The sequence below is a fragment of the Cynocephalus volans genome, chromosome 1, assembly GCF_027409185.1.
Source record: "Cynocephalus volans isolate mCynVol1 chromosome 1, mCynVol1.pri, whole genome shotgun sequence".
Taxonomy (NCBI): Eukaryota; Metazoa; Chordata; class Mammalia; order Dermoptera; family Cynocephalidae; genus Cynocephalus; species Cynocephalus volans.
The window spans coordinates 222366433-222394365 of NC_084460.1; the positions used below are offsets into that span (position 1 = coordinate 222366433).

The 27933-nt window shown below is 37.2% G+C and overlaps 1 pseudogene; it reads right to left on the reverse strand.

The window, feature by feature from the left end:
* Nucleotides 1–241: 241 nt before the first annotated feature.
* LOC134369249 (ADP-ribosylation factor-like protein 2-binding protein) lies at nucleotides 242–27859 on the reverse strand (annotated as a pseudogene).
* Nucleotides 27860–27933: the final 74 nt, after the last annotated feature.

Below are 27933 nucleotides of genomic sequence, written 5' to 3' on the forward strand. Positions count from 1 at the left end.
ACTCTGCAGCTCTGCTGCCTTGGGTCCTGGGGTTAGCGGCAGCTTTGTCCTCTCTTGGGGGCAGAGACTCACCTCAGGCCATTTGTTTTTTGACCTATCAATACTTAACATGAATGAAGAGTTGTAGAACAGAGTCAGTCGTTCCAAGATGTATTCTTCTGTCACCAGTAACTGAAGCCTCTCCCAGCTTATTGGGCAAGTGACATCCAGAATAAGTCCATTCATTGCCTGGAGGTGAGACCTAGTGCCACAGGTTGTTCTGGGAATCTGGCAGAGAAGATGATTTGCACAACAAAGTTGCCACTAAACTATAGCTTATGTCCAGTCCCTGGCCTTCTTTTCTGCTCTGTAGCCCAGAAACATTTCTTTAAAGGCCGGGAAATCCATAAAGATGAGCAGCATGTCAAGTATATCATCAGCCACTTCATCATTATGTTGCTGTAATGTTGTTGTGAAACCACCATGTTAAATCCAGGAATCTGCTCCAGCAGCTGTTCTTCAATATACTTTTCTACTATATAAAGAAATATATTTGTTAGTTTATTCTCTTCCATGTCTTAAAATTCCTGGTAGTACTTGTCCATGAAATTTCTCTGTAATAACTGGAACCTGTCATCCATGATGATATCCTCTAAATATCCCACCATAGCATCAAATTCTGCAGCATCAGAGGCTGAGTAGAAGTACAAAGTGAAGCCCTTTTCTCTCTAAGCCGTCCATCGCCACTGCCGCTGCTGTGGGTCCAGATGTTGGTTAGCGACTTGGATCTCATATTCTTGAACCAGAGCTGTCACACAGGGAGGTCAGAGGCCAGTCCCTGGAATGCAGCAAGGACTGCTCAGGGACTTCTGCAGAAGAGCAAAGACTACCTCTGCCCTCTGACAGGCTGGGATTCCTAGCCTATATCCATCTGAATGAATTTGAAGACAAGCCTGGCCCAAGATAGTCCAAGAGTCTGACTATGTAGCAGAGCCTTAAAAAGACTCCTTAGTAAGCATTATATGACTTCAAAAGATTCCTGCAAAAAACTTACTAGTTAGAAATAATATTAATAATACAAACACAAGCAGACAAGAAAATGTCAGTCAACATTTCTTTGACTCCTAGTGCAAGCCCTTTATTAGGCATATTGCAAGGTAAAAAAATAGTGACAATCTAATCAGATCTAATAAGCAGTCAGCCAAAAAGATTAGAATTATTTAGAAGACTCTTTGAAATATGACTTTATATCTACTATCATTAATTATGTATGTTTTCGGATGCATGGTTACATATTAAGTGTATATTGTGCCTTGAGCTATTTTCAGAGTGTATATTATGCCATGAGATTGTAGCTAGTGGCATGGCAAAGCCATTGTGGTTAGCAAACATTTAAGAACTAAATTTCTGGAATCTAATCAAAAATAATTTTTTTTTAACTGAAAGCAAAAGATATTTTGATGGTATTGATAAATAAAAAATGTTAATATATTTTGATCGGTTTTATCTTATTTTGAAAATTGCCATTTTTGTATTTCTATTTTTGTATTATATATTTTTTCAGTATGTAATATGCTGTATAGTATACAGTACACCAAAACTGGCTTATATCTTATAAACAAATATACATATACAGATATATGCTGAATTTTTTTCCCACTATGGATATGGACAAAAATATTTGGAGACTTTGAAGTAGCGATTCACAACTCTGGCTAATATTGGAATCACCTGTGGAGTTTTAAAAACTTTCAGAATGCTGGGGGACCTTGCCAGACATGCAGTGTTAGAATTGCTGGAAGTGAAAACCAAGGATTTATAGTTTTTAAAGCTCCATAGGTAATTCTGATGCAGAGCCGAGGTTGGGAATCAATGTTTAGAGACGCAGAGTTAAAGGAACAGTATCTCAATACATGATCAGTTCCCAGACCACCTGCAAAAGGATGTACAGGGAAGGGGAATCCTTGTTTTTAACATACAGATTTCTAGACCTGGCACCAGACTCACTGAATCAGAATCCTGGGACTGTGTAGATACTCTATATTTGGTACCATGCTAAGACTTTCACAGTCATTATTTTAAATTCTCAAATACCTTTAATGTAGACCTAATTCCCATTTTATACATGAGAATATTGAGGGTCAGAGATAATAAGGACACAGAAGCAGGTGGGGACAGGGAATCTGAATGTTTAACAAGCTCCACAGATGAATCTTATACACACCAGAATTTGAGAAGCATTAGAATTTTAGAAGCTTCCCTCTCCATCAGTCACCTTCATATTAAGAAATTCCAAAGCAGTCACTGGGAACTGTTATGCCAAAGAAAAATTACTCCACTGACCTTAAACATGCACAGAAATTATAGAGGTTCATCAATATGAAATATATTCATATTAAAGAGTCTCTGGGTTAGCATTTATGTTATTCTGATAATTTCTTTATTACAATATAGTCATTCACTGGATAAGCTCAGAACAATAGCTGTCCTCTGTTATTTCACATTATTCATACAAGCAGAATAAATGCAAGTAAAGTGTAACTTTAAAAATTTGAGTATAATCAAGGTTGACAGAAGCTAATTAAATGGGACATATGCAGAAAGGTTCTTAATTAGCCTTTTAAAATTGTCACTTATCTTAAGAAGAAAGGAGCCAGAAGAAATGGGGAAGCACATGTGTATTGGAAAAGGCTGTGACTCTGACCATCTGGGCACAAAAGCAGTTGTTAAAGACGCAGGAGAATGGCTAAGGCAGGATGACTCTGACCTTGTGTTGCAGAATTTTTGTCTAACTAAATGGAGGAGAAACTTAATATAATAATTTCTCCTACTGAGATTAGCTTAAATCGTGTCATCAGTTTGAAGAGAGAGAAAATGAGGCAGGTAGTTTCTGACAATATGTCCCAAGAACTGTATATCTGCCACAAAATGTGTGTGTGTGTGTGCGTGTGTGTGTGTACACAGAAATAATTAGAGATAAATTTGTTTACACATACTTAAATTCAGGTTGTATTGCAGGTGCTAATTTTAGCTTTTTTTTTTTTTTTGTCTTAGTGAGTACAGGAAGCAAACCCATGGCCTATTTGGGATGGTGCAGGGCAGCAGACAAGTTTTTTTTGACTTTACAGTACTGGCAAATATAGTGCTTTGATTATTTTGACTTCACTGTCTACATTTAAACTAAACATGGAGAAATTTTACCTAAAATTCCATATTTCTGTTTCACTTCCATCACTGGAAGATATGGCAACATTGGGTCTATATTCCTAAATGTCACTTCATACAGTCTTCTGTTCTCAGCTGATTTTACTCTTTTACAAGCATTTAATTTGTGACACCTATGTTGGAGGTTATCTACCTATGTGGGAGGGGTGAATTTATCAGGTGCTTTTTCTGTGCTAATACTTTTATACTCCATATTCTATTTAAAACTGTCAAAGCACATTTACTAGATAAGAATACTAAGGTTCGGAGAGAATGAGTAACCCCACTAAGGTAATATAGTTCATGGCAGAAGCAGGAGAAAATCAAGGTCTATTTTGGCCTTTCTGCTATTCTATGATCACAACTAGAGTAAAAATGTGTCCTCGGACTCTTGCACTCTCATATCTGCCTTCCTATACTGACTACTTTTGGCAGTGAGCTTTGTTTTCAGATACTTTTCTGCTGTATCAGGTTTAGAATGTCAGAGGAAACAAAAATGAATGTTTATTAGCAGCTGTTGTATGAAAGGTAATGCACTAGGTATGTGCTTTAAACATGGTCCCAGCTCATGCAGGAGTAGAGGCACTAAGATAAATACACAAATAATTACAATCTAAATGCAGTATATGGGATGTACCACGAGTGTGGGAGAAAGAAAATACTATAGGAAAAGAGAGAAGGAAGAGATCTTTTAGGAAGTGTGGCTCCTTTGTAGTCATCACCTATCACCTTTTATCTTGCTTTCCTCCCATGTGTTCAGGTCTCTGGCTGATTATATATGTGTGTGTGCGTGTATGTAGATATTTTAAATGTGTTTGTCTGTGTATAGACATAGATAAAGATATATTTGTTTATACATACTTAAACACAGGGAATAGGCTAGAACAGTAATCTAGAACTCTTATCTCAAAATCATACAAGTCAGAATCCAGATCCTTGCTATTCACAGGTATCAAATGTTGGTTCAATAGTCATTGGAGAGGCAAGTAGAATAGCAGTTAAGGGCTAAGACTTTGGGCAACATTATCTGGGTTTAAACCCCAGCTGTGCTATTTATTAGCTGTATAACCTTGGGCAAGTTACTTAGTCTCTTTATGTCTCATTTTGCTTGTCTGTAAAATGGGGATAAAGGGAGTGTACCTGCCTCCCACGGTTACTGTCAAATTTAACAACTCAACATACGACTCAGAATAATTCTTCCCTCATAAGTATCATAGTAGAATTAGCTATTATTATTATTAAAATAATATCATATATTTTACTGATATTTTCAATATTCATATAAAAACATGTTTAGTGATATCTATTTTGGGGCTGTCTTCCATTTAATAACGTAAATAATCATCTGTTCAGAAGCCACTGTTCTTTTGTCACTGCACAGCTCCTTGTCACTGCTTGGTTTGATGTAAAAGTTTGCTTGTTTCATGGTCAGCACCACTAGGAAGTTTCTAAGAAAGTGGAAGAAGAGGGAAAGGAGTAGATTTTAAATAGCACTGGTTGTCTGTGATATGTGAACCTAATGGAAACCCATCCTGCTTGCCATTCCTTTACTCAGAGATCCGAAGTACTGCAGTGTCAGGGGAAAGCACCAAAAATGTTTCACTGCTTGACGTAGGAAGCTATTTTCTCCCCAGCTCCTCATTTAGGTTGTGTGACAAATTGTTTATAAAAAGGAAAAATCAGGGACACATAAGAACACAGTTAAGGTGTTTAATATCTTTGTAGATAATAATTAGTCTTATTTTATTGGAATATACAGCCTTTGCTCTTAGAAAAAAAAGTATAGATATTCTGAACCTTCATTAATATGTAGCAAATGCTATATGTTAACATTTAAATAGTTTATTAGGTCTTAAAAATGAAACATCAATCTCTAAATTACTCTTTTAAACCACTTCAATGATATAAACTTGCAAACAACTTTTTTGAGGTAAATTTAACATAACGAAATGCATCACTTTAAAATGTATTATTATTTGCATTTAAGATATAGAAAATTTTCACTCTTTGCAAAAGTTTACTCATGCCACTTTACAGTCAACTGCCTTTGCAACTGACTCTGCTCCTGGCCCTAGGCAGCAGCTTATCTGTTTTCTGAAATTATAGATTACTTTTGTCTGTTCTAGAATTTCATATAAATGAAATCATAAATATCTATCCTTTTGTAAGTATTGTTTCATATGCTTATTGGTCATTTGTCTATCTTATTTTATGTAGTGTCTGTTCAAATCTTTTGCCCATTTTTTAATTGAGTTGTCTTCTTATTGAGTTGTAAGTGTTCTCTAAATATTCTGGGTATAAGTCCTTTGTCAAATATATGTATTGCAAATATTTTCTCCCAGTTTGTGGCTTGTCTTTTTATTTTATAGTGGTATGTTTTGAAGAGCAGAGGTTTTTTAATTTTGATGGAGTCAGCTTGAAGTTGTGTTTGCCTTTTATGACCTAGCTTCTGAAGTTACATGGCATCACTTCTGTTGTCTTCTATTAGTAGAAGCAGTTGCAAAACCCTGCTGAGGTTCAAGGTTAGGAGACACAGACTTCATCTCTTGATGGGGGAGAGGAAAGTTTTGGTAGAGCAGGTAGGATGAGAAAAATTGTTATACTAATTTTGAAAAATATAATCTGCCAGCATCTTTCAAAAAATTTGTCATTTTATCTAATAGATTTATTTATTTATAAAGTTTTTCATGATAATTTCCTAGTATGCTTTTAATATTAGTAGGATTTATAATAATGTCCCTTCTTTTATCTTTATTACTGGTAATTTGTGTCTTCTCTTTTTTTCTGGATTAGACTTGATTGAAGTTTGTAAATTCATTGATTTTTTCAAAGAGACAGCTTATGATTTTACTGACTTTCTCTATTTTTTCATTTTAAATTTTATTGATTTCTGTTCTTATCTTTGTAATTAAAAAAAAATTCCTTACTCTGGATTTAATATTTTCTCTTATTTATTATTCTTGTTATCTTTTTTGTTTGTTTGTTTTTTGTGGCTGGCTGGTATGGAGATCTGCACCCTTCACCTTGGTATTATAACACCACTCTCTAACCAACTGAATTAACTGGTGAACCTATTTTTCCTCTTATTCTTATCCAGCTTATTAAGACAGAAGCTTAGATCATTGGTTTAGACTCTTATTCTTTTTAAATATAAGCATTTAAAATCATAAATATTATTCTAAACACTGCTGTTAAGTCCCATAAATTTTAATATACTGTGTTTTTGCTATCACTCAGTTAGAATGTTTTCTAATTTCCCTATGAGTTCTTCTTTGACTCAAGCATTATTTACAGGTGTTTTGTTTAATTTTCAAATAACTGGGGATATTCCACTTTTCTTTTTGTTATTGAGATAAAATTCACATAACATAAAGTTAACCATATTAAAGTGTACAGTTGACTGTACCTTCAGAATGTTGTGTATTCATCACTTTGTCTAGTACCAAAATATTTTTATCACACCAAAAAGAATCCCTGTACCATTTAAGTAGTCACTCCACATTTTTCCCTCTGGCAAACACTAATCTCTTTCTGTCTATGGATTTACCTATTCTAAATATTTTATATATGAGTTGAATCATGCAATATGTGACCTTTTATATTTGGCTTCCTTCACTTAGCTAATGCTTTTGAGGTTCCTCCATGTTGTAGCAGCCATCAATACTTCATTTCCCTTTATGAATGAATAATACATCATTGTATGAATATACCACATTTTGTTTACTCATTTGTCAGTTGATGGACATTTGGGTTGTTTATAAATTTTGTCTGTTGTGAATGATATGGGTTAAATATGTCCCCCAAATATTCATGCACTGGAAACTTAATCTGCATTGTAACAGTATTAAGAGGGTGGGAAATCCAATTATGATATTTGAAAGGTGGGGCATTTAAAAGGTGATTAGACTGTGAGGACTATGCACTTGTGAATGGATGGATCCATTCATGGAGTAATGGGCATGGTTCTGATGGCTTCAAAAGGAGAGCAAGTGAGGAGGTGAGCTCTCTTGCTCAGGCTATTCTTGACATGTGATACCCTGCACTGCTGTAGAGTACCCAGAAAGAGCAAGGCCCTCACCAGATAAAGTCCCTGGACCATAGACTTCCCAGACTCTAAACTACAAGACATAAATTTAATTTCTTTATAAATTGCCCATTTTCAGGTATTCTGTTATAAGCAACAGAAATGAACTAATACAGTGAATAATGCTGCTATGAACATTTGTGTACAAGTTTTTGTTTGAATACCTGTTTTCAATTCTTTTGGGCATATATGCCCAGGAGTGGAATTGCTGGGTTATATGACAATTCTATGATTTACTTTTTGAGGAACTACCAAACTATTTACCATAGTGGCTACACCATTTTATATTCCCACCAACAATGTATGAGGGATTCAATTTCTTCACATCTTTGCCAATATTTATTTTTTATTTTTTTGATTGTAGCCATCCCAGTGGATATGAAATAGTATCTCACTGTGGCTTTGATTTGCATTTCTCCATGACTAATGATGTTGAACATCTTTTTATTTTATTTTACTTCTCAAAATATATCGTACTTGATTTTCATGCCCCTTTACCTGTTCCTCTCTACCCCCTCCACTCCCCCCCATCATATCTGTGCACTTGACTTAAATAGTGATGTTGAACATCTTTTCATGTGCATGTTGGCCATTTGTATATCTTCTTGGGAAAAATGTCTATTTAAGTTCTTTGCTCATTTTTAAATTGGGTTGTCTTTTCATTGTTGAGCTGTAAGAGTCCTCTGGATACTGGACACTTATGAGATATATGATTTGTAAGTATTTTCTCCCATTCTGTGGATTGTCTTTTTACATTCTTGATAGTATCCTTGGATACACAAATATTTTAAATTTTGTTGAAGTTCAATTATCTGTCTTTTCTTTTGTTGCTTGTGCTTTTGGTGTCCTATAAGAATCCATTGCCAAACCCATAGTCATGAAGATTTACCATATATTTTCTTCCTGTTGAAAATACTATTCTTTCTCCATAGTATGGTCTTGGCACCACTGTTGAAAATCAGTTGACCATGGACCGACCCTGGGGCTCACTTGGGAGAGTGTGGCACTGGGAGTGCAGCAATGCACCCGCCGCAGGTTCGGATCCTATATAGGGATGGCTGGTGTGCTCACTGGCTGAGCGCGGTGCTGGTGACACCAAGCCAAGGGTTACAATCCCCTTACCGGTCAAAAAAAAAAAAAAAAAAAAGAAAATCAGTTGACCATGGGTGTATGGGTTTATTTCTGGACTCAATTCTATTCCATTGATTTATATGTCTGTCTTTATGCCAGTATCACACTGTTTTGATTACTGTAGCTTTGCAGTAAGTTTTGAAACCCAGAGGTGTGAGTCCTCCAACTTTATTATTCTTTTTCAAGATTGTTCTGACTATTTGGAGTCCCTTGAAATTCCATATGAATTTTAGAATCTGCTTTTCCATTTCTGCAAAATGGCCATTGAGATTTTTTTTTTTTTTTTGTCGTTTTTTCGTGACCGGCACTCAGCCAGTGAGTGCACCGGTCAGTCCTATATAGGATCCGAACCCGCGGCGGGAGCGTCGCCGCGCTGCCAGCGCAGCACTCTACCAAGTGCGCCACGGGCTCGGCCCCTGGCCATTGAGATTTTTGACTGGGATTGCATGGAATCTGTAGATTGCTTTGGAAGGTATTGCCATTTTAACAATATTAAGTCTTCCATTCCATGAACATGAATGTCTTTCCATTTAGTTAGATCTTCTTTAATCTCTTTCAGCAATGTTTTATACTTTCCAGTGTACGAGTCTGGCATTGCAACTTCTTGGTCAAATTTATTCCAAAGTATTTGAATCTTTTTGATACTATTGTAAATGGAACTGTTTTCTTAATTACCTTTTTTCATTGTTTATTTCTATAGATATACAATTGATTTATGCATGTTGATCTGTATCCAGCAACTTTAGTTTTTCTGTGGATTCTTTAAGATTTTCTATATATAATGTGTCAGTCCATTTGGGTTGCTATAACAAAATACCATAAACTGGGTGGTTTATAAACAACAGAAATTTATTTCTCATAGTTCTGGAGGCTGGGAATTCTAAAATTAAGGCATAGGCTGATTCGGTGTCTGCTGGGGACCTGCTTTATGCTTCATAGATGGTACCTTCTTGCTGTGTCCTTGTGTGGTGGAAGAGATGAGATAGCTCTTTGAGTTCTCTTTTATAATGACACTAATACCCTTTATGAGGACTCCACCTCATCTCTTCTCAAAGGCTCCACCTCTTTTTAAAAAATTTTAGTTAACTCATTGTGAACTAGGCTCTACCTCTTAATACCAGCACTTTGGGGATTAGAATTTCAACATACGAATTTTGGGGGATACAAACACTCAGACTGTTGCATAGGATCATGTCATCTGTATTAGTTAGGGTTCCTCAGAGAGACAGAGCCAATAGGATATGTATATAAATACATGAGAGCTGGATTTATTAGGGGAATTGGCTCACGCAATTGTGAAAGCTGAGAAGTTCCATGATAGGTCATCTGCAAACTGAATCCTGGTAGCATGGCTCAGTCCAAGACCATCAGCCTCAGAACCAGGTGTGATTCTCAGTTAGAGGCCAAAGGCCTGAGAGCCAGAGGTGCCACTGGTATAAGTCCTGGAACCCAAAGGCTGAAGATTCTTGAGTTCTGATGTCTGTGAACAGGAGATAAGACTGTATCCCAGCAGCAGTGAATAGAACAAGAAATTTGCCTTTTCCTTTGTTTTTGTTCTCTCCATAGCCCTAGCAGATCATGCCTGCCCATACTGGGGGCTGGTTTTTCCCACTGAGTCCACTCAGGCTTACATGCTAATCTCTTCTGGAAACACCCTCACAGACACACCCAAAATAATGCTTTACCACGTTTCTAGGCATTCCTTAATCTAGTCAAATTGACACCTAAAATTAACACATCAGCTATGAATAGAGTGATTTTATTTATTCAATTCCAATTTGGATCCCTTTAATTTCCTTTTTCAGCTAATTGCTCCAGCTTAGTGTTGAATTGGCAAAAGCAGGAATCCTTGACTTGTTCCTAATCTTGGGGGAAGGCTTTCAGTCTTTCGTCATTGAGTAATAACGTCAGCTGTGGATGTTTCATAATGTCCTTTATTCATGTTGTGGATGTTCCCTTCTATTCCTAGTTTGTTGGATATTTTTATGTACTGTTGGTTTTACATTTAATTCTGCTATGTTCAGAAAACATACTTTTATCATTCCCATGTTTTTAAGTTTATTGAGATTTGTTTTATGACATATATGGCATTTTTTGTAAATCTTCATGTGCACTTTAAAAGAATGTCTATTCTACAGTTGTTGGATGTAGTGTTCTGTAACTATCAATTAAGTCAAGTTGATTAGTCTTGCTCAAGTTTTCTGTATTCTTGCTGATTTTTTGCCTACTTGTTTTATCAATTATGAGACAGGAGTGTTGAGATTTTCAACTATAATTATAGACTTTTCTATTCCTCCTTTCAGTTATATGAGTTTTGCTCCATGTATTTTGAAGTTCTATGATTATGTGCAGACACATTTAAGATTATTATGTCCTCTTGACAAATTAACCCTTTTATCATTATAAAACAACCCTCTTTACCTCTGGTAATATTTTGTGTGCTGAAGTCTAATTTGTCTGATGCCAATGTAGTCCCTCTAATTTTCTAATGTTTAGGATAAAATGGTATATCTTTTATAATTTTTTTTTTACTTTTAACTTGTGTCTTTATATTTAGAGTAAATTTATTATAGGTAATATATTATTGTACTTGCTTTTAAAAAAATTCTGCCTGACAATCTCAGTCTTTTAATGCAGTGTTTAACCATTTACATTTATTATATTTATCTACATGATTGGATTTAGGTCTATAATCTTGATACTGTTTTACATTTTTCCCTTCTGCTTTTAGTTCCTTTTATTCTCTTTTCCTAACCTTTTAGGCATTAATTGAGTATTTTTTTATTATTTTATTTCATCTCCACTATTGGCTTATTAGCTATAACTATATATTTTTTAGTGGTTACTATGATTTATAGTATCCACATTAACTTATCACTCTTTACCATCAAATAATACTATGCCATTTGATATATGATGTAAGAGTCTTACAAAAGTATATTCAATTTCTTCTCTCCTATCTTTTCTGTTGTTGTTTTGTTACATTTCTCTTCCACATGTATTATAAACCCCCAAATACATTGATTATTATTACTAAAATCAATAAACTTTTACAAAAATTTAAAAATGAGAAAAATAAATTTTAAATTTATCAACGTATTTTCCATTTCCAGCACTCTTTATTGCTCTTTGTATATTTGTGTTTCTATAGGGTATCATTTTTCTGCCACCTGCATTCTTCTTGTAGTTCAGGTGCTGACTGAATCTTTTTCAGCTTCTGCATGAAAATCAAATGTTTTCATTTTATATCCTTCATTTTTGAAGGATATTCTCACTGGATACAGAATGCTAAGCTGATGAAACTTCCCTCCCCACCCCAGAGTTTAAATATGTCATTGCATTGCCCTCTCATGCATAGTTTCTGAAGAAAAGTCCATTGTCACTCTTATCTTTGTTTCCCCATGTTGTATGCCTATTTTCTTCCCTGGATGCTTTTAGGAGTCTCTTTTTTAATTACTGATTTTCAGTAATTTGATTACCATATAACTTGATATGGTTTTCTTTGTTTCTGTTTACGGTTCATGGTGCTTCTTGAATCTGTTTGTTTATATTTTTCAAGACTGGGAAATTTTGGGCTATTATGTCATTAAATATTTCTTTCTCTTCTCTTTCTCTTTTGCCTTTCTGGTACTCTAATTACATGCATGTTAGACTGCTTGATATTGTCCCACAGGTTATTGAGGTTTTATTAATGTAAAATAACCCAACCTTTAAAATTTTTGCATTATTTTGAATAGTTTCTATTTTTATGTCCTCAAGTTCACTGGTCTTTTCTTCTATAGTATGTAATCTACTGTTAAGTACATCCAGTAAATTTTTCCTTCAAGGGCTGGACCCGTGGCACACTTGGGAGAGTGTGGCGCTGGGAGCGCAGCAGCGCTCCGCCGTGGGTTCAGATCCTATATAGGGATGACCGGTGCGCTCACTGGCTGAGCGCGGTGCAGCTGGTCACAAAAAAGACAAAAAAAAAAAAAAGGGCCGGCCCGTGGCTCACTCAGGAGAGTGTGATGCTGATAACACCAAGGCCATGGGTTCGGATCCCATATAGGGATGGCCGGTTAGCTCACTGGGTGAGCGTGGTGCTGACAGCACCAAGTCAAGGGTTAAGATCCCCTTACCGGTCATCTTTAAAAAAAAAAAAAAAAAAAAGAATTTTCCCCCCAAAACTGTATTTTTCATCTTTAAAAATTTTATTTAGTGTCACTTAGTGCTTTTTTATAATATGCATTTTTTTTTATTATTTTCATGTTTTTATTTAAATTCTTTTGAATATTTATAATAGCTGTTTTAATATGTTTGTCTGATATGTCATTATCTCTGCCATTTGGGAGTCTGTTATTATTTACTGATTTGTCTAGTTTTATTAACACTTTTCTCTTTTTTGCTTCTCCATTTTTTTATTGGATCTAAGATATTGTGAATGTTAGTGATGAGAGTTTCAATTTTATCTTCCTTTAAAGAATGTTGCACTTCATTTTACCAGCCATTCAAGTATGACAGTACTTCAGAAAGTTCATGGAAAGATTCATAATTATCTTTCAATTCCATTTTTCTACAAACTCTTTGAAATATCCTCATAACTGGCAGATCAGCTATACCCTTTATTGTCTTGTGTTTAGGTTTTTTTGTGGGTAAATTTGGAATAGTATTTACATTAGGGCTGGATTTCTTTGCTTTAAGTCACCACCCTTCAGAGATTTTCAATCTGTTTGCTAGGTTTTCAGCAGGTTTTTCCACTCTGGCTGATTGGAACTTGAACATCTATCAGTCCTATGTAAGCTCTGAGAATGAGTCAGCACACAGCTGTAGGCTCTTCCTTGGCCTCATGGAGTTTGTATTCAGCAACAAAGAGATTCTTATGCAGATTTCTGAAATACTTTTTTGAATTCCTCCCTCCTATAGTGTACTCTGTCTCAAATATCTCAGCTGTGCCAGTCTCCTTAAAGTCCAAACTCTGACTTAGCAATTTGCAATTTAGATTGATCGCCATGATCTACTCGGGTTTTTCCCTTTCTATTTCATGAGCAAAAAAATACTTCTAGCAGAAGGCCAGGGTGATTCTTACTTGTTTGCTTCTTTTTTTTTCCATCGATGATCTAAGTCCTATGCTGACTATTTTCAATATTTGAAAACATCTGTTTCTGCTCAGTTTTGTAGTTCTTTATGGTAGAAGAACAAATATAGTACCAGTTATTTCAACATTTTCTTGGGTTGAATGTCCCCCCAAAACTTAGTCCTCACTGGGAGAATGTAAAGAGGGTGGAAAGTCCTATTACGGTAATTGAAAGTTGGGGCCTTGAAGAGATGATTAGATTGTAGGACAATGCCATAGGAAATGGATTAAAAATGGTGATCAGGGGCATGGTTCTGAGGGCTTTAAAAGAAGAGCACATGAGAGGTTAGTCTTTCTCTGCTCTCTCATTTTCTGCCATGTGAAAGTCTGCCATTACTATTGCCACCATCAAGGCTCTCACCAGATATGTTCCCTGGACTTTGTACTTCCCAGCCTCAGAAACTGTAAGCAATAAATTTCATTTTCTTTATAAATCACCCAGTTTCAAGTATTCTTTATAAGCAACAGAAATGGACTAATACAAACATGGACAGAAGTAAATTTAATTTTAATAATCAAGTCTATTACTAATGGAGCAGATTCACAGGAGAAGTACATGTTAAAACTTTTTGTTATTTGAAACACTGTCTATAGCATTTTTTGAAAAACAGTGAACATGCTTTTAGCAGAGCTTAACTGCATGGGCCAGAGCAGATTGCAAGTGGCTCAGAACTAGAGCTAGATTCAGTGGCAGGTTGGCCATGGGCAGGGGAACACGCCTAACTCTGGTACTGTAGCAAGTTTAGTCTGGAGCCACAGGCATTACATGGTATCCAATTACCATCAGGAAATTTTAATATGTGGTAGTGTAGTGATAAAATGGACAATATTAATTAGGTCTTTAATACAGTATATCTAAGCACTGCACTAAGTATTTTACAAATTGTAATGGAAGTCTTTTGTTGTTTTTATTTGCTCTTTTCTCTCCCTTTCTGGTAACTTATTTTTGGGGAATGTGTACTTCCCATAGTCTACATGTTTTTTTTCTCCCTTCTCCCAGCCACAGGAATGGACATATTAAACAATATCCCGTTTTATTAGTGATTGTTAAAATGTGGACATGTGCTCCATGAAGGGACAATTAAATGTCTTCCCTGGGATTGATATAGACATCCTTGAGGAAAGATAATCTTTATTTTTATTGGGTTACTTAGTTGGAATGATTTGTCTGTAGTCATGTGTGATTATATTCCCTAGGTAGAAGAGGAAGACTCTTCTGTAGTAAGGAGCTTAGTGCCCAGAAAATGAGGTTAGTGCCCAGAGAATCAGAGGCAAAAGATGGAGACAGGGCATGATGACATCATTCAAACTTGTAGATTCATCTGTGCCTTATACCAACAATTTTTGTGGGCCTCCTTTTCATTTCTTAAATTGGGTTTCAAAAATTTCTGACCAACACACATATTATCTCACTATATTCTAATGTTAACTTTGTGAAGGTATTATAATTGTTAGCCTTGCATTTCAGAAAGGGAAAATAAGACATAGGTTGAGTTAATTGTCAAAAAATCACACATCCAGTAAGGACATAGCCAGAATTTGAAACTATTCAGTCTGATTTCAGATCCTGAGCTCTTTTCCACTAAGTTGAACTACTTCTGAATAGTACCGCCTGATAGGCAACTCTATAAAGCAGAACCTAGGACTGAAGAATTTGTAAGTCCAGAGGGGCATTAAATTGTCATTGCTTGAGAAATCTGTCAGTAGGTCACAAGACCCCAAACACAGCCTGAGTTTCAAGTACTACGTGCTCTGAAGTGGAAATGGTGCAAGACGGGCATTTTCTGCCTTCTTCCATCGTCTGCCATCTTTTCTCATCACAATCATGTACTCTGCTCAGGGCCAATCACTTTCTTATTTGTTTGCTTAACTAACTTACCAATTTAAAAATTGAGCTTTGTAGAGGACATTTGTCTGACCATAATCCAATAAAATAAATGTAAACATAAACACAAAATATTTCAACTTTGATAATTAATAAATGCACCCTTAAATAAGCCTCAAATTATAGACTACATTGAAAATGATAACAATTACAATGAATCCCATGGTCTATGGAATACAGCTGAACCTGCACTCAGAAGAAAATGTGTGTAATTTCAATGATGTTTGTTATTAAGAAGAAAGTTTAAAAAACAAGGAACTTATTATCGATCTTAAGAAATTAGAAAAAAAGTATAATAGTAAAATAAAAAGTATAATAGTAAAAGAAAAGCATCATAGTAAATAATACTACAATAAAATAATGTAGGAAGAGGGAATTAATAACTTTATAATCTTTTCCGTAAAATGATAAATAATTCAATCCATAATTTGGTTATTTGAATAGTTCAATTAAATAGATAATCTTTTTATAAGCCTGATTAAAGAATAAAAGTGGAAAAACAAAAACATACAAGGTGACTAATGAGGTTGGTAACATAAATATTAGTCTAACAACACTAAGTTTCACTCTATGGGAGAAAATCTAAAAGTTTTGAAAAATTGATGAATTCCCAACAAAATATAAAGGACCAAAATATAGCACAGTGGTGGAAAACTTGAACAGACCAATTACTGTCGAAGAAAGTTGTGTTGTAAATGGAGGAGTAAATCCCCCTTGTGGGATCTTTAAGGATTATGCTAACACAGCCTCAGAAATTATACTTGGAGAGGCATATGAAATGAAAGGATCTGTTCTATTCACAGGTCCTAGAGGAGAGAGGCATGGTAAGCCAGGCAGGGGGCCGTGTATGGGCCCACAGAGGGGGGTGGGGGGTATACAAAAGTACCAAAGGAGCAGAAGTTGAGAGAGAGAGAGAGAGAGAGAGAGGAGAATATCCCTGGATAAGTGCCTTTAATGGTGGGGTGCAGGGGAGTGTCAGGGTGGAGTACCCAAGCAAAAGGCATGAGGGAATTCGCTGGTGCATTTGAATGTCGCTAGTTCACAGTCAAGGGAGGGCAAGAAGGGGAACTCATGGTAGAGACCAGTTTTGTCACACTGTTGTACCTGGTCACCTGGCAGCCTGTTTGTGGGCATGTTGAAGCGTCAGGAAAATATGAAGTTTAAAAAATTTATGATACAAGGGTGGAAAGCTGATGAAATATCCACCATTAGAAGAGTCACCATGAATAGACAATTTCTCTGCTAGGTTCCAACTAACCTCTAAAGAACAGATAATTCTAATATTATTAAAATTATTCCATAGCTCAGAAAAATTATGGGAAATGCTCAATACCTTTTATGATACCAGCACAATTCAATTTAATACTGTAAAACCTGATAAAAAAATTTATAGCAGTAGCAGCTACAATAACAAAAATGACAACCCAAACTATAGACCATTTATGAATACAGATGTAAACTTCTAAAAGAAATTAGCAAATAAAAGCCCAGCAGTGCATCAAAAGAATAATACGTTATGACAAAATATGCCTTATTTTAGGAATGGTTTATTATAAGGAAATTTATCAACATAATTCATTACATTGGCTAAAGAAAGTATAAGATATTTCCCATTTCAGAAAGTCCTGAAAATTAACAAAAAGACAGCCACCCCAAGAGAAAAATGGATATATGAATAGTTTGCAAAGGAGGAAGTACCAAAGCTAATAAGCACACACAGAAATGCTCAAAATTAAATTCAAGTTTTGCATACAGAGAAATGCAAATTAATACAATAATTAGGTATCACTTAATACTTCTTAGAATGGTAAAAATTAGAAAGCTGGAAACTGCCAAGTGGGATGTGGTTTTGAAAAACTCTCATGCACGGCTGGCAGGAGCTCTTGTTGAAACCCAACTATCCTATTCATTTGGAAGAAAATAAAGTTGGATTCTGTCTTAGTTTGGGTTCTTCTGGAAGCAGATTCTGAGCAAGGATTCCAAAGCAAGTACAGTAGTAGGCTGATTTGGGAGGACTAGAATGCTGATAGAGTGAGGAAGGGAAGCAAAGGAAACGCAGACAAAAAAGGGAAAAAAATGGTGCATTTTTAAGCCAGCTGGATACTGGCCAACTGGATTCATGTTGTCACAAATGGCAGGATCTTCTTTTTTTGGTGTGATTAATATTACATTATATATTGTATTTATTATTCAATCAAAAACTCTGGAAAAGTATGTAAAACACGTAACTCAGACTTATCCCAGGTGAGGGTCAAACGTAGGGCTGGCTTCATGGATGTTTCTTTTTTTAAAAAATTTTTTGATTTCCTGTTTGGTTTCTTTCTTTTTATTTTTAGTCTTTTTGTGACCAGTAAGGGGATCGCAACCCTTGGTGTGGTGTTGCCCGCACCACGCTCAGCCAGTGAGCGCACCGGCCATTCCTATGTAGGATCTGAACCCGCGGCTGCTGTGCTCCCAAGCTCTGCACTCTCCCGAGTGCGCCACGGGGCCGGCCCTTCATGGATGTTTCTAATGGCTTTTCTTAGGTCTGATAAAAAGCTTTCAGGCACAGAGATCCAGACCCTGGCAGCTGAAAATGTGCCAGAGCACATGGAAAGTTCCTAGAGATATGGGGGGAAGGAAGTACTAACAGTCTCTTACTTTATATAATAAATACAAATAAATCCCAGCTGCATCAAATGCTTAATTTTTTTTTAAAATAAGAATCTTAGCTGAAAATTAATAAAATCCAGAGTAAGGAAACCCTTTAACTAAGATATGGAAGTCAAGAGCCATAAAAAAAGATAGACGTATGTGAATAGATTATAAAATTGTAGGGCAAAATATTCATAAACAAAGGACAAATGAGGCACTGTGAAAAATATGCATTCTATAAAATAGACAAAAGATAAATATCTATGATGGGAAAAGAACTGTTATAAATGGATAACAAATGACAAACACTCCAATAGAAAAACTTTCAAAAGTTGTGAATAAATAATTCATAGAAGAGCAAATCTAAAATGACTAATGAACGTATGAAACAGTTTTTAAACTTCACTAGAAATAAGAGAAATGCAAATTAAACACTGAGTTCTCATTTCTGAGCCATCTATTGAACTAGAAAAAATTTAAAAAATACTGACAACAGTTACTGCTGGCAGGGATATGGGGAAGAGCACTCCCGTGCAGGACTCCTGGAAATGTGAGTTATGACAGCCTTTTGGGAAAACAATGTGGCCATATCCACAATAAGCAGAGTACACATAAAGCAATCCTACTCAAGAAACTCTATACTATAGAAACTGAGCTTCAGTGTGTAAGACTATATGTGCCCACACTCCCCTTTCTGTCTCTCCCTCCCCCCACACACCCTTGCAAGAATGTTTATTGCGACGGTTTTCTGGAAATAAGTTAATGTCCATTAATACATTTTGACAATTCATTGTATAAAATAGTATGTAACCAATAAAAAGAATGTTAGTTTTATATATATCTATACTAGTTGCTTGGAGGGAATTTCACAATGTGTTTTTGAGTAGAAAATGGAAGATGCAGGGGGGAAAAATATTTATATATATATAAATATCCTGTTAGAAAACAACAAAGAATGTGGGGAAAAAAACCCCTGTGTGTGTGTGTGCGTATTTGCATATGGTTATGTGAACGTGGAACATTAAAAATTAGACTAGGTTGTTAATAATAGTTTCCTGGCTGGAGGATAGGGAAGAAGTGGGATGTAGAGGATGGAGTGAGGAAAAAAGGGGGGACTATGGAAGTTTTCAACACTAACAAAAACAGCACATGTTACAGAATTTCATTTTTGTGAAATTTTATGTATGTGTATGTATATACTTGTATACACATGCATAAGGTAATGTATTAAGGTTGGTTATAAAATATTAATTGTGGCTATTTCAAGGTGGTGGGATTTAAGGTGACTTTTACTCTCTCTTAGGATCTCAGCAAATGTCACACAGCTGGTAAGTGGAAGAGCCAGGATTCAATGTATTTGACCGCAAAGTCGTCACACTTACACACACAGCTCATCTCTTTCCATGGGATTGCAGCACTGGTCAGGTTACCACGACAGGGATGTTAGCAGAAACTCATTTACCATAACAGGGGCACAGACTGGGGCCTGGATGGAGGAAGAAGGCAGGAGTCCGGTTACCAGAACTACGACCCAAAAGCCTGTTTCTAAGGAATACATGAGCCTGAGTCCCAGAGTGCAGGGCAGAGCCACTGACGTACACCCTGCTGAAGGTCAGGCCTTGTCCAGACAGTGGTTCTCCACATTGGCTGTGCCTTGGAATCCCCTGAGTAGAGTTAAAAAAATACGGATGGTCGCTGTCTTCCCCTGTTTGTATTTATCTGGTCTCATTCTTACCCCAGGTGTAAGGAGTATAAAATTCTCCACAGGTGTTTCTAATATGTAACAGAGTGGGAGAAAGATAATAAACCAGGAAACAAATCAGTAGACAAGACAGCTAAACTGTGATACCTGTTATGCGTGAGATGAAGTAGTAGAGCAGCAGTTCTCAAACCTGCACGTGCATCAGAATCAAGTAGAGGGCTTGTCAAAGCAGACTGTTGGGCTCCAAACTCAGTTTCTGATTCCGTAGGTCTGGGGTGGGGCCTAAAAGTGTGCATTTCTAACAAGTTCCTAAATGCTACTGAGGCTGCTGGTGGGGGCCACACTGGAGAACCACTGACCTTGAGGCTGGAGAGAGGAGAACTGAGGCCAGTGTCTGAAGCTGTTGAGGACAGTGGCAGCAGTGACTGGGCACCCAGCAGGGCCTGCAGAGTCACCTCTTTGAATTCTCTCCACTTGATCAATCTATCTACCTGCCAAATCCCTCCAAAGCAAGACAACCTCATCTACTTCAACAGAGAGATTTAAGCATCATTAGCTGTAATAAGATTTTATCCTAATAAGACTTTATTGCTACCCATAAAATACATACTCTGCTGGTAAGCCACAAAGCAGTCTGTCCTAAATGAAGGGAACCTAACTTTGCCTGACAGAATAAATGGATGTGATACATTTTGTAAAGAAGTATCTTTCATTTTTATGTTTTTTGTTGACATTCTCATTTTCTGAATTCAACAGCGCATCACTAGTGTGGTTTCTAGGTAATTTTCATAATGTAGCAAGAATATGGCACTTTTCCAAAAGCACTGGATTAATCGATCCAGATTAATATTCTCAGCATCCCTGGTGAGTCAGTAGCTGTATCTGTCGTACTGATAGGACCCCACTGACTTGAAAGGAGAAAGAAGGACTGTGCCACTCAGCATATGCCAGTAGTTAAAGACCCTGGAATGCTGGAATATTCTTTCTGGAGTTAATCTCTTTCTTGCTTTTTTTTGTTTTTTTGTCATTAAGCCTGAACCCCAGTGCATATAATAAGTGTGATTCAAAGATACAAAAATTCCTGGCTGTGTATATTCTCCACCAGCCTGCTACGGTTTCTTAATTCCTACTATGTTGAACATCCTTTTAGCTTATTTTAGGTAACAGAGGTTAACGTAAGGATAAGTAGTGAGAAAATAAGATCTTATTAACCCAAATTAAAAAAATTCACCTTTAGTAAAAATTATAGTGAAGTCATAGGACACAAATTTCAATGGTATCTAATAAGAAATTTTGACTAAAGAATTTGAGTAAAGATTTGCCCTCTCACCAAAAATAAACCAGACAAAATATATAAAAGAATAGTCCTCAATATACTTATCAGGTGATGAAGGAAAGCAATTCCCTAGAGATGAAAATCACGGTGAGCCCTGTGATTGTCCTAACTTCGTGTGTTGAGAGAGTTTCCAGTCTGTGGTGCAGAGATGATGAAGCCAGGTGGAGCCTGGCAGACATCCAAGTTGAGGAAATGGAGCTGAAGTTCAAGGGGACCAAGGCAAGAGAATTCTGAGGACAGAGAACCAGAGATCTGCAGGTACCTCCCGAGCTTTCAGCAAGTACTGATCCATGTTTGTGTATGACCCAGGGAAAAACTGCCAAAAGGATTAGAGGGAACAGTGCCTGGGCCTCCCACCCCCAACATATTTTGGGAGAGAATATTGTTAGGTAGATGCTTTACCTCTATCCTCTTTCCCAGGGTCTCTTACCTCCCTTGAGGAGAAGGTGCAGACTTGGAAATTAAGCCCATTTATTTGTAGGGTCAGGATGGACGATCTCTGCTGCTCAGCTCCTGTGTTCTGATCTTTCTCCCAGGCTAAGTTTACTTTGCTGAATTTCCAACATGAGTGTAGTTTGCAAGAAATGCCCACACCCATATGAAACAGGTAGGCAACTTTACTTCTCTGGGTCCCAGAGACATGCCCCTGCTGGAGTCAGGAGGGTGGACAGATTAGCAGAGTGGTGGAAAGTGCAGGGTCTGCAGAGGGGCAGCAGGGATCCATGTTTGACTCTGCCTCTGCAGAGCATGTAACTCTGGGCAGTCTAAGTCACCTTTCTAAGCCTCAGTTTCTTCAAAGTATGAAATGAAAGATACAATAATAGAATCTTGTTATAGAATGACTTAGAGGATTAAAGGACAACCAGTCATAGTGCCTGTCACATGGCTGAGGGTATCCCCAAACTCTGAATCCCTGGCAACCCCTTGATCTTCTCCACACAGACTTAGTTTGTTAGGTATCAGGGGTAGTTTACAGGTTGATCATAGTTACCCTGGTTGCCCTGTAGAAGTAGCAAATTGGTGGCTACAGAATGCAAGGCTTATTTCCAATGACCAACTTGTCCACCCTCCCAGGGACTGAGTGCCAGGAACTCTGTCTCAGGTCGCCAAGGTGACTAAATGTTAGTTTCTTCTCCATGGCCTCTTGTTAGCCTTACTAGTGGGGAGAATTTGGAGGTGTTCTGAAGAACTTCTAGGCAGTCCAAGTGTTTCTAGTATAAATAGCTCCAATAACTTACTCCAAGGCAGCTTCCATGACTGATTGTTCTGGGTAATTATGTTCCTCCTGCTTTCCTCTTTGTAATAAGTTTCTCTAATCACTTAACCGTTTTTATGCCACATACAGACCTCTTTGGTAGCTGGAAAAGCCTGTAGACCCCTCAGAACAACGCTATAAGATGCATCAAATAAAATACCTAAGTTTACCAAGGAAACCAATTACATTGTAACATAGTTACTAAATTAAACAATTACAATTCATGCCCATCTTTATTAACACATCAAATAACAAGATGTAGCAGAAAATCTAGTAAGTACTATAATTTGGAAGTAGTAATAAATATAATTTTTCTAGATATCTACCATAACTAATACATTATGAAATTATCTATGATTTCTATAGTGGGCAAAGTCATAGATACTCTCAATTTTACTGTGGTTTGTTGCCTACATTCATAGTGAGGCACATGCTAGATAATCGATCAGATATTTGTGCAAATAAAGGTGTAATTTTTTTCCATCCACCTTCATGGACCCCCAAATTTTTGCAGGGTGAAGTGTCTCTGCTCTGATCAAAGTACATACGCAGAGTCCTTTTCTTCATATGGATATGTGGCCAAAAATCAGACAGACTTTATAAAGTCTTGATAATTGCCTCAGTTCCAAGTGTGCTGTTAGGCATATTAAATAGAAGATGTTTGCATAAGAGAAGTGGGTGTTAAAACAGATGTTGGATTCACAGTGAGTAACTAAATATATCTGAAGTATCAGGTGTGTCATGGGGAGTGTTTGGTGCCTTAGAGAAATTTTCTTTTCTTCTTTTTTAAAAACACTGTGCCTTTATTGATGGGCTCTTTATGAGGACTGTAATGATGAAATCCAGTCTCTGTTATCTGGGTGGACGTAAGGGAGTGAGGGTTACTAGCTTCTCCTAATTGATTTAGAGTAGTGGCTTTCAGACTTTTTAAAAGAACCAAGAGCCAGAGTAATAAATACATTTACGTAGTTAACCAAAATATATACACATGTTCATACTCACAGATTACATACATACAAGCATACTTACAACTGAAACAATGTGCCAAAATAATTCCTTACTCTGCATAATGCATTCTGATATTTCCTATTCTACTCTATCCTGTTCTGTTCTATTCTTTCTTTAAAATATGCTAAATTGATTCCATGACCTTCTAATGGGTTGGCATCCTCAGCTTGAAAAGCACAGATTCTGAGGCTCTGAAATTAAATGTATTACATTGCAAAAACACTATAATCCTCTTTTCACAAAATAAAAATTACTGGGCTCGAGTGGGAAGAAGAAGCTGGATAGAGAATCCAGTATTCTTCCTTTCCCACTGACCTCAAGCTCTCTTCTTTACAGTCTGTCTGTCTTAATCAAGCATTTTGAAGATTATCATGACCTTCCTATACAAAAACTCTGTGCTTTTTCTGAAAGTGCATTTTGATGAAATAGTTAGGTCTTTTGTGCCTTGTGGTTAGAAGCGGCTCTTCAGATGCTTGTATTTGTTGTGGCATCACTGTGGACTCCTTAAGCCTTTGTCCTGTTGCTGTCATAAACCAGTCTGTCCATCTCAGAGCCACTTGTCTTAGGATGCCATGACATCCTTTGTGGATTGGGGTGCTACTCCTTTTCAGTCCTTCCCTAGATAGTCAAGTCACATCTTCCTCAGGGGAACATTTGCTCTTCTGGTGCTGTGTGACTGTGTGTCACATGAGAGCTGTGTTGGTCAGGCAGCTGCTGACATTTGGATTGTACCCATTAGGGAGGTTCTTTGTCTTGGGGACAGGAATGGATGATAGAGGATCTCAAGTGAAGGAATGATGACAAGGTCATGGGAACACCATTCTGCCCATTAATACCAGCAAATTAATTGCCATCGGGGTGTCTATTGCTGGGCACAGAGGCTGTCTGCCCCTGCAAATTGCAGAGAAAAGCTATCTCTGGTTTCTTACTCAAAGAACACTTAACATTGTGGTTAACTGTTGAGGTTTTCTGAAAGCTTACCAGTCTCAGCTCATAGGTTCCTGGATATGCAAAACCACTGTTTGTACCTTCCACAGAACACAAAACAGGAAAGAGGCCTAAGAAGTCATGATATTTGTTCATAGGTAATTTGGCCCCTTTTTCTTTTTATTATTATGATTCACTTGTTTGGACCCTTGTGACTTATTTAGACCCTTTCTCAATTTATTGACAAAGGAATAACCATAATATTCCAGATAACCAATTTATCTGTAAAGTCACCACGCATAACATTGACTTTAATTTTAAAAAATGCATTTTCCTTTCTCTATTTAGCTTAGCAACCACTGAACATATTTTAAAATCTAATCATCTTCTTGAATGATGAAAACTATATTTTTTATGATTTTTTTTATATTTTACGGAATTCATTAATAGGGCTTGAAGTCTCTTACTCCTGGGTCACTGGACTGAACCTGGCAAAAATCTGTACCGAATATATATGATACTCATCCAATCATTAATCAGCAATTTGCTTCCCAGCACAGTGTAGTTAACTAGGTATGGGAAATGAACAACCACAGTGTAATAGCTGTTGCCTATGGCATTACTAATGGTTGGAATCCACCAGAAAACCAACAATTAATTGTTGTAATTATTATTATCAATTCTCTATTGTTTATTTATAGAGCCCTGAAGTTAGGGTCAGAGTTGCCTTAAATATAATATGAGAGTGCACAAAGGGTGTGCCAGACTTCCTCAGAAGTCTGTGCTACACTGAATGATTCTTACGCCCTGTTCACATAGATCTGCAGGGGTGTGCAAATTCCCTGAGAGGTACAAGCTGTTCCTGGGCTGACTCTAACAACACTTCACAACTTTTCAGAGGGCCTTTAAGATTTGCTGGCTGGTTAACCCAGTTGGTTCGAATGCGGTATGATAAAACCAAGGGCAAGGATTTGGATCCCTGTACTGGGATCCAAAGCAAAAAAAAAAAAAAAAAAAAAAACAGGTGGGGTGCAGGGTATTTATTTTGTTTTAACACCTTTGGGAGAGAGGAGGAAGGAAGCAGGCTTGGGCGGAGAAATTGAAATGTGATACAGGCGCAGCTAAGCTATGGCCAACACCAGGGGGCGCTCTGGAGCACATTCCGCTCACGTAGGGTTGAAATTGATGCGCCTTCGTACTCCCGCCTCAGTCGGTCCCTGATAGTTGGTGGCCTTTTCAGAGTGTGTCCCTGAGTAATGTGACTCTGCACCTGAGGTAAACCCTGAGGAAGCTGATAACTGGGGCAACACGTAATCCCTTGACGGGGATGTGGGCAACACAACTCCAGGTCTACCACAGCCGGTGACAGAGTTGAAATTGAGCTTGGGTCCTTCCAAAGCTGATGAGATCCATTCCTTCCTTCCCTCCCTCCCTCCCTCCCTCCCTCCCTCCCTCCCTCCCTCCCTGCCTCCTTCCTTCCTTCCTTCCTTCCTTCCTTCCTTCCTTCCTTCCTTCCTTCCTTCCTTCCTTCCTTCCTTCCTTCCTTCCTTCCTTCCTTCCTACCTACCTACCTACCTACCTACCTACCTACAAGACTTTCTTAGTGCCAGGCACTACTTTAGGTGTTGAGGATTCCGTATTGAGAGAAAAAGAAAAACAAGGGGAGATATGCTGTAAACAAAGGAATAAAATACACAGTATGTTGGATGATGTTAAGTGCTATGGTGAAAATAAAGCACAAAAGGTGGAAAGGACAGTGTGCGTGTGTAGGGGAGAGGATAGGATAGAAATTATTTCTATTAAAAACAGAATAGTCAGAGAGGAGACTCACAAAGGAGAAGGCATTTGAGCAAAGATCCAAAGAGGAGAGGCAGCATGTCTTGTGCATGGGTGAGGAATCATTCCAAGCACAGGAAATGGCCAGTGTAAAGGCCTGAGGTGAGAGCATGCCCAGCGTATTCTTGTCATAGCATTCCCCTGAAAGTTTTTGTGCACAGGACAGCGTTTAGCACAGGAATTGCACAGAGTGGCAGTGTTTCCAAACTTTACCCATTTGTGTACCACTGTGATAATTTTTGTAATATTCATGTACATCTGTACTATTATTTAATTAAATTTTTATTTAGTTAAGTTCCTTTTTCAGATTTAAGTACTATATTTATTTTAGAATGAAGACTACCCAAATGAGAACAAGCAAAGGCTATTTATGCAGATCTTATTTATAGCAAGGGAGTCAGCCACCATCACTTGTATTTGGCAGAGATCCAAAAGCAAGCAAAGGAGTTGGAAAGTGGAAAAAAGGGAAGGCTTCAGGTATGCCCTGATTGGAGGCTGTTGGTGTGTGGAAGCCTAGAAACTGGGCATCCTATGTCATTGGTTAGGGGTGCATATTTGGCTATCTCTCATTGGTCCTAAGGTGAAAGTGGGTGCAAAAATTAGAGAAGCTGTCAGTTATTTATCAAGTGCTGTCTATTTTGGACCCATTATTTACAGGGGTTATTGTCTGGCTTCCTGGACTGGTTGATAGAGATAGGTCTGACTTCCTACAAGTCCAACTTGTAGATAGCAGGTTGGAGTCCTGGGCTAATTGCTGCAGACTGTGGGTCAGAGTTTTATTTTCATATATGATCTGGCTACTGTCCATTTGTATATTCAGTTTCTCAGTTTTATTTTTCTAAAGTGCAAAGCTATTATCATTCAATATGTTACTTTTATTTTCAACATAATTACATATAAGTAACTGCAGAAGCACATACACTCGCATGCATCCACACACAAATAGGTGCACATAACTATTAAAATAAAAATGTTTGCCATGTGAAACTTGAAATAATTTTATATAGCATCAGGGGTACATCAAGAAGGATGTGTAACAAACTGAAAAAACTGAATTGTAGATACTCAATATATACTTCAAACTCTCAGACTGTGGGGTAACCAATATTTCCTAAATTTTGAGTGTATTTCTGCTGATTTTTAAAAAAAATGTTTCTGCCTTAATGCTTCTACATCTCCTGGAAGGATTAACATGCCACATCACTAATTGATTCATTTGTGAAAATTGGTCTAGGAAGATTCATTCTAATTGATTGTTGTTAGTGTCCCTAAGATCATGGGGCTTTTGATGCAGTCGTGAAATGGAGTGGGTTAATGCTTTGGGAAGCCAGAGAGATTGCCTCAGGGCATTAGGTATTGGATGTGAGGGACAAAAGCGTGACCATGAAGATGAAGGGGTGACAAAGAGAAATTTTTTGTGGGCTGCGGGAACTCAGATCCACATTCCTTGGGCCTTATTCTTTACACTATGGAAGAAATTATCACTTTACCCAACCCTATTTTGCCTGATCTTCACAAACACATCCTTTGTGTATGTACATATAATGTGCTTATTCATTTAGTTTAATGCCATTTTGCCTTTATCTTCTGCAACTGACTGTGAAATCCTTGAGGATAGCTGGAATTAGTCTTACACACACCGAGTTTGCCAAATAGCAGATGCTCAATAAATGTCAATTAAATAAATTAACAAACAAATCTTCAGGGCCTTTGCATATTTACCCAAAACATTGTGATTGTAGTTCTTGAGTCTGGTGAAAGTCATGGCCGATAGTGTCTGTGTCATTTTCCTCATGGAATTTCACAAGCAAATAGGCCCCTGTTAAATGTTTGATGATC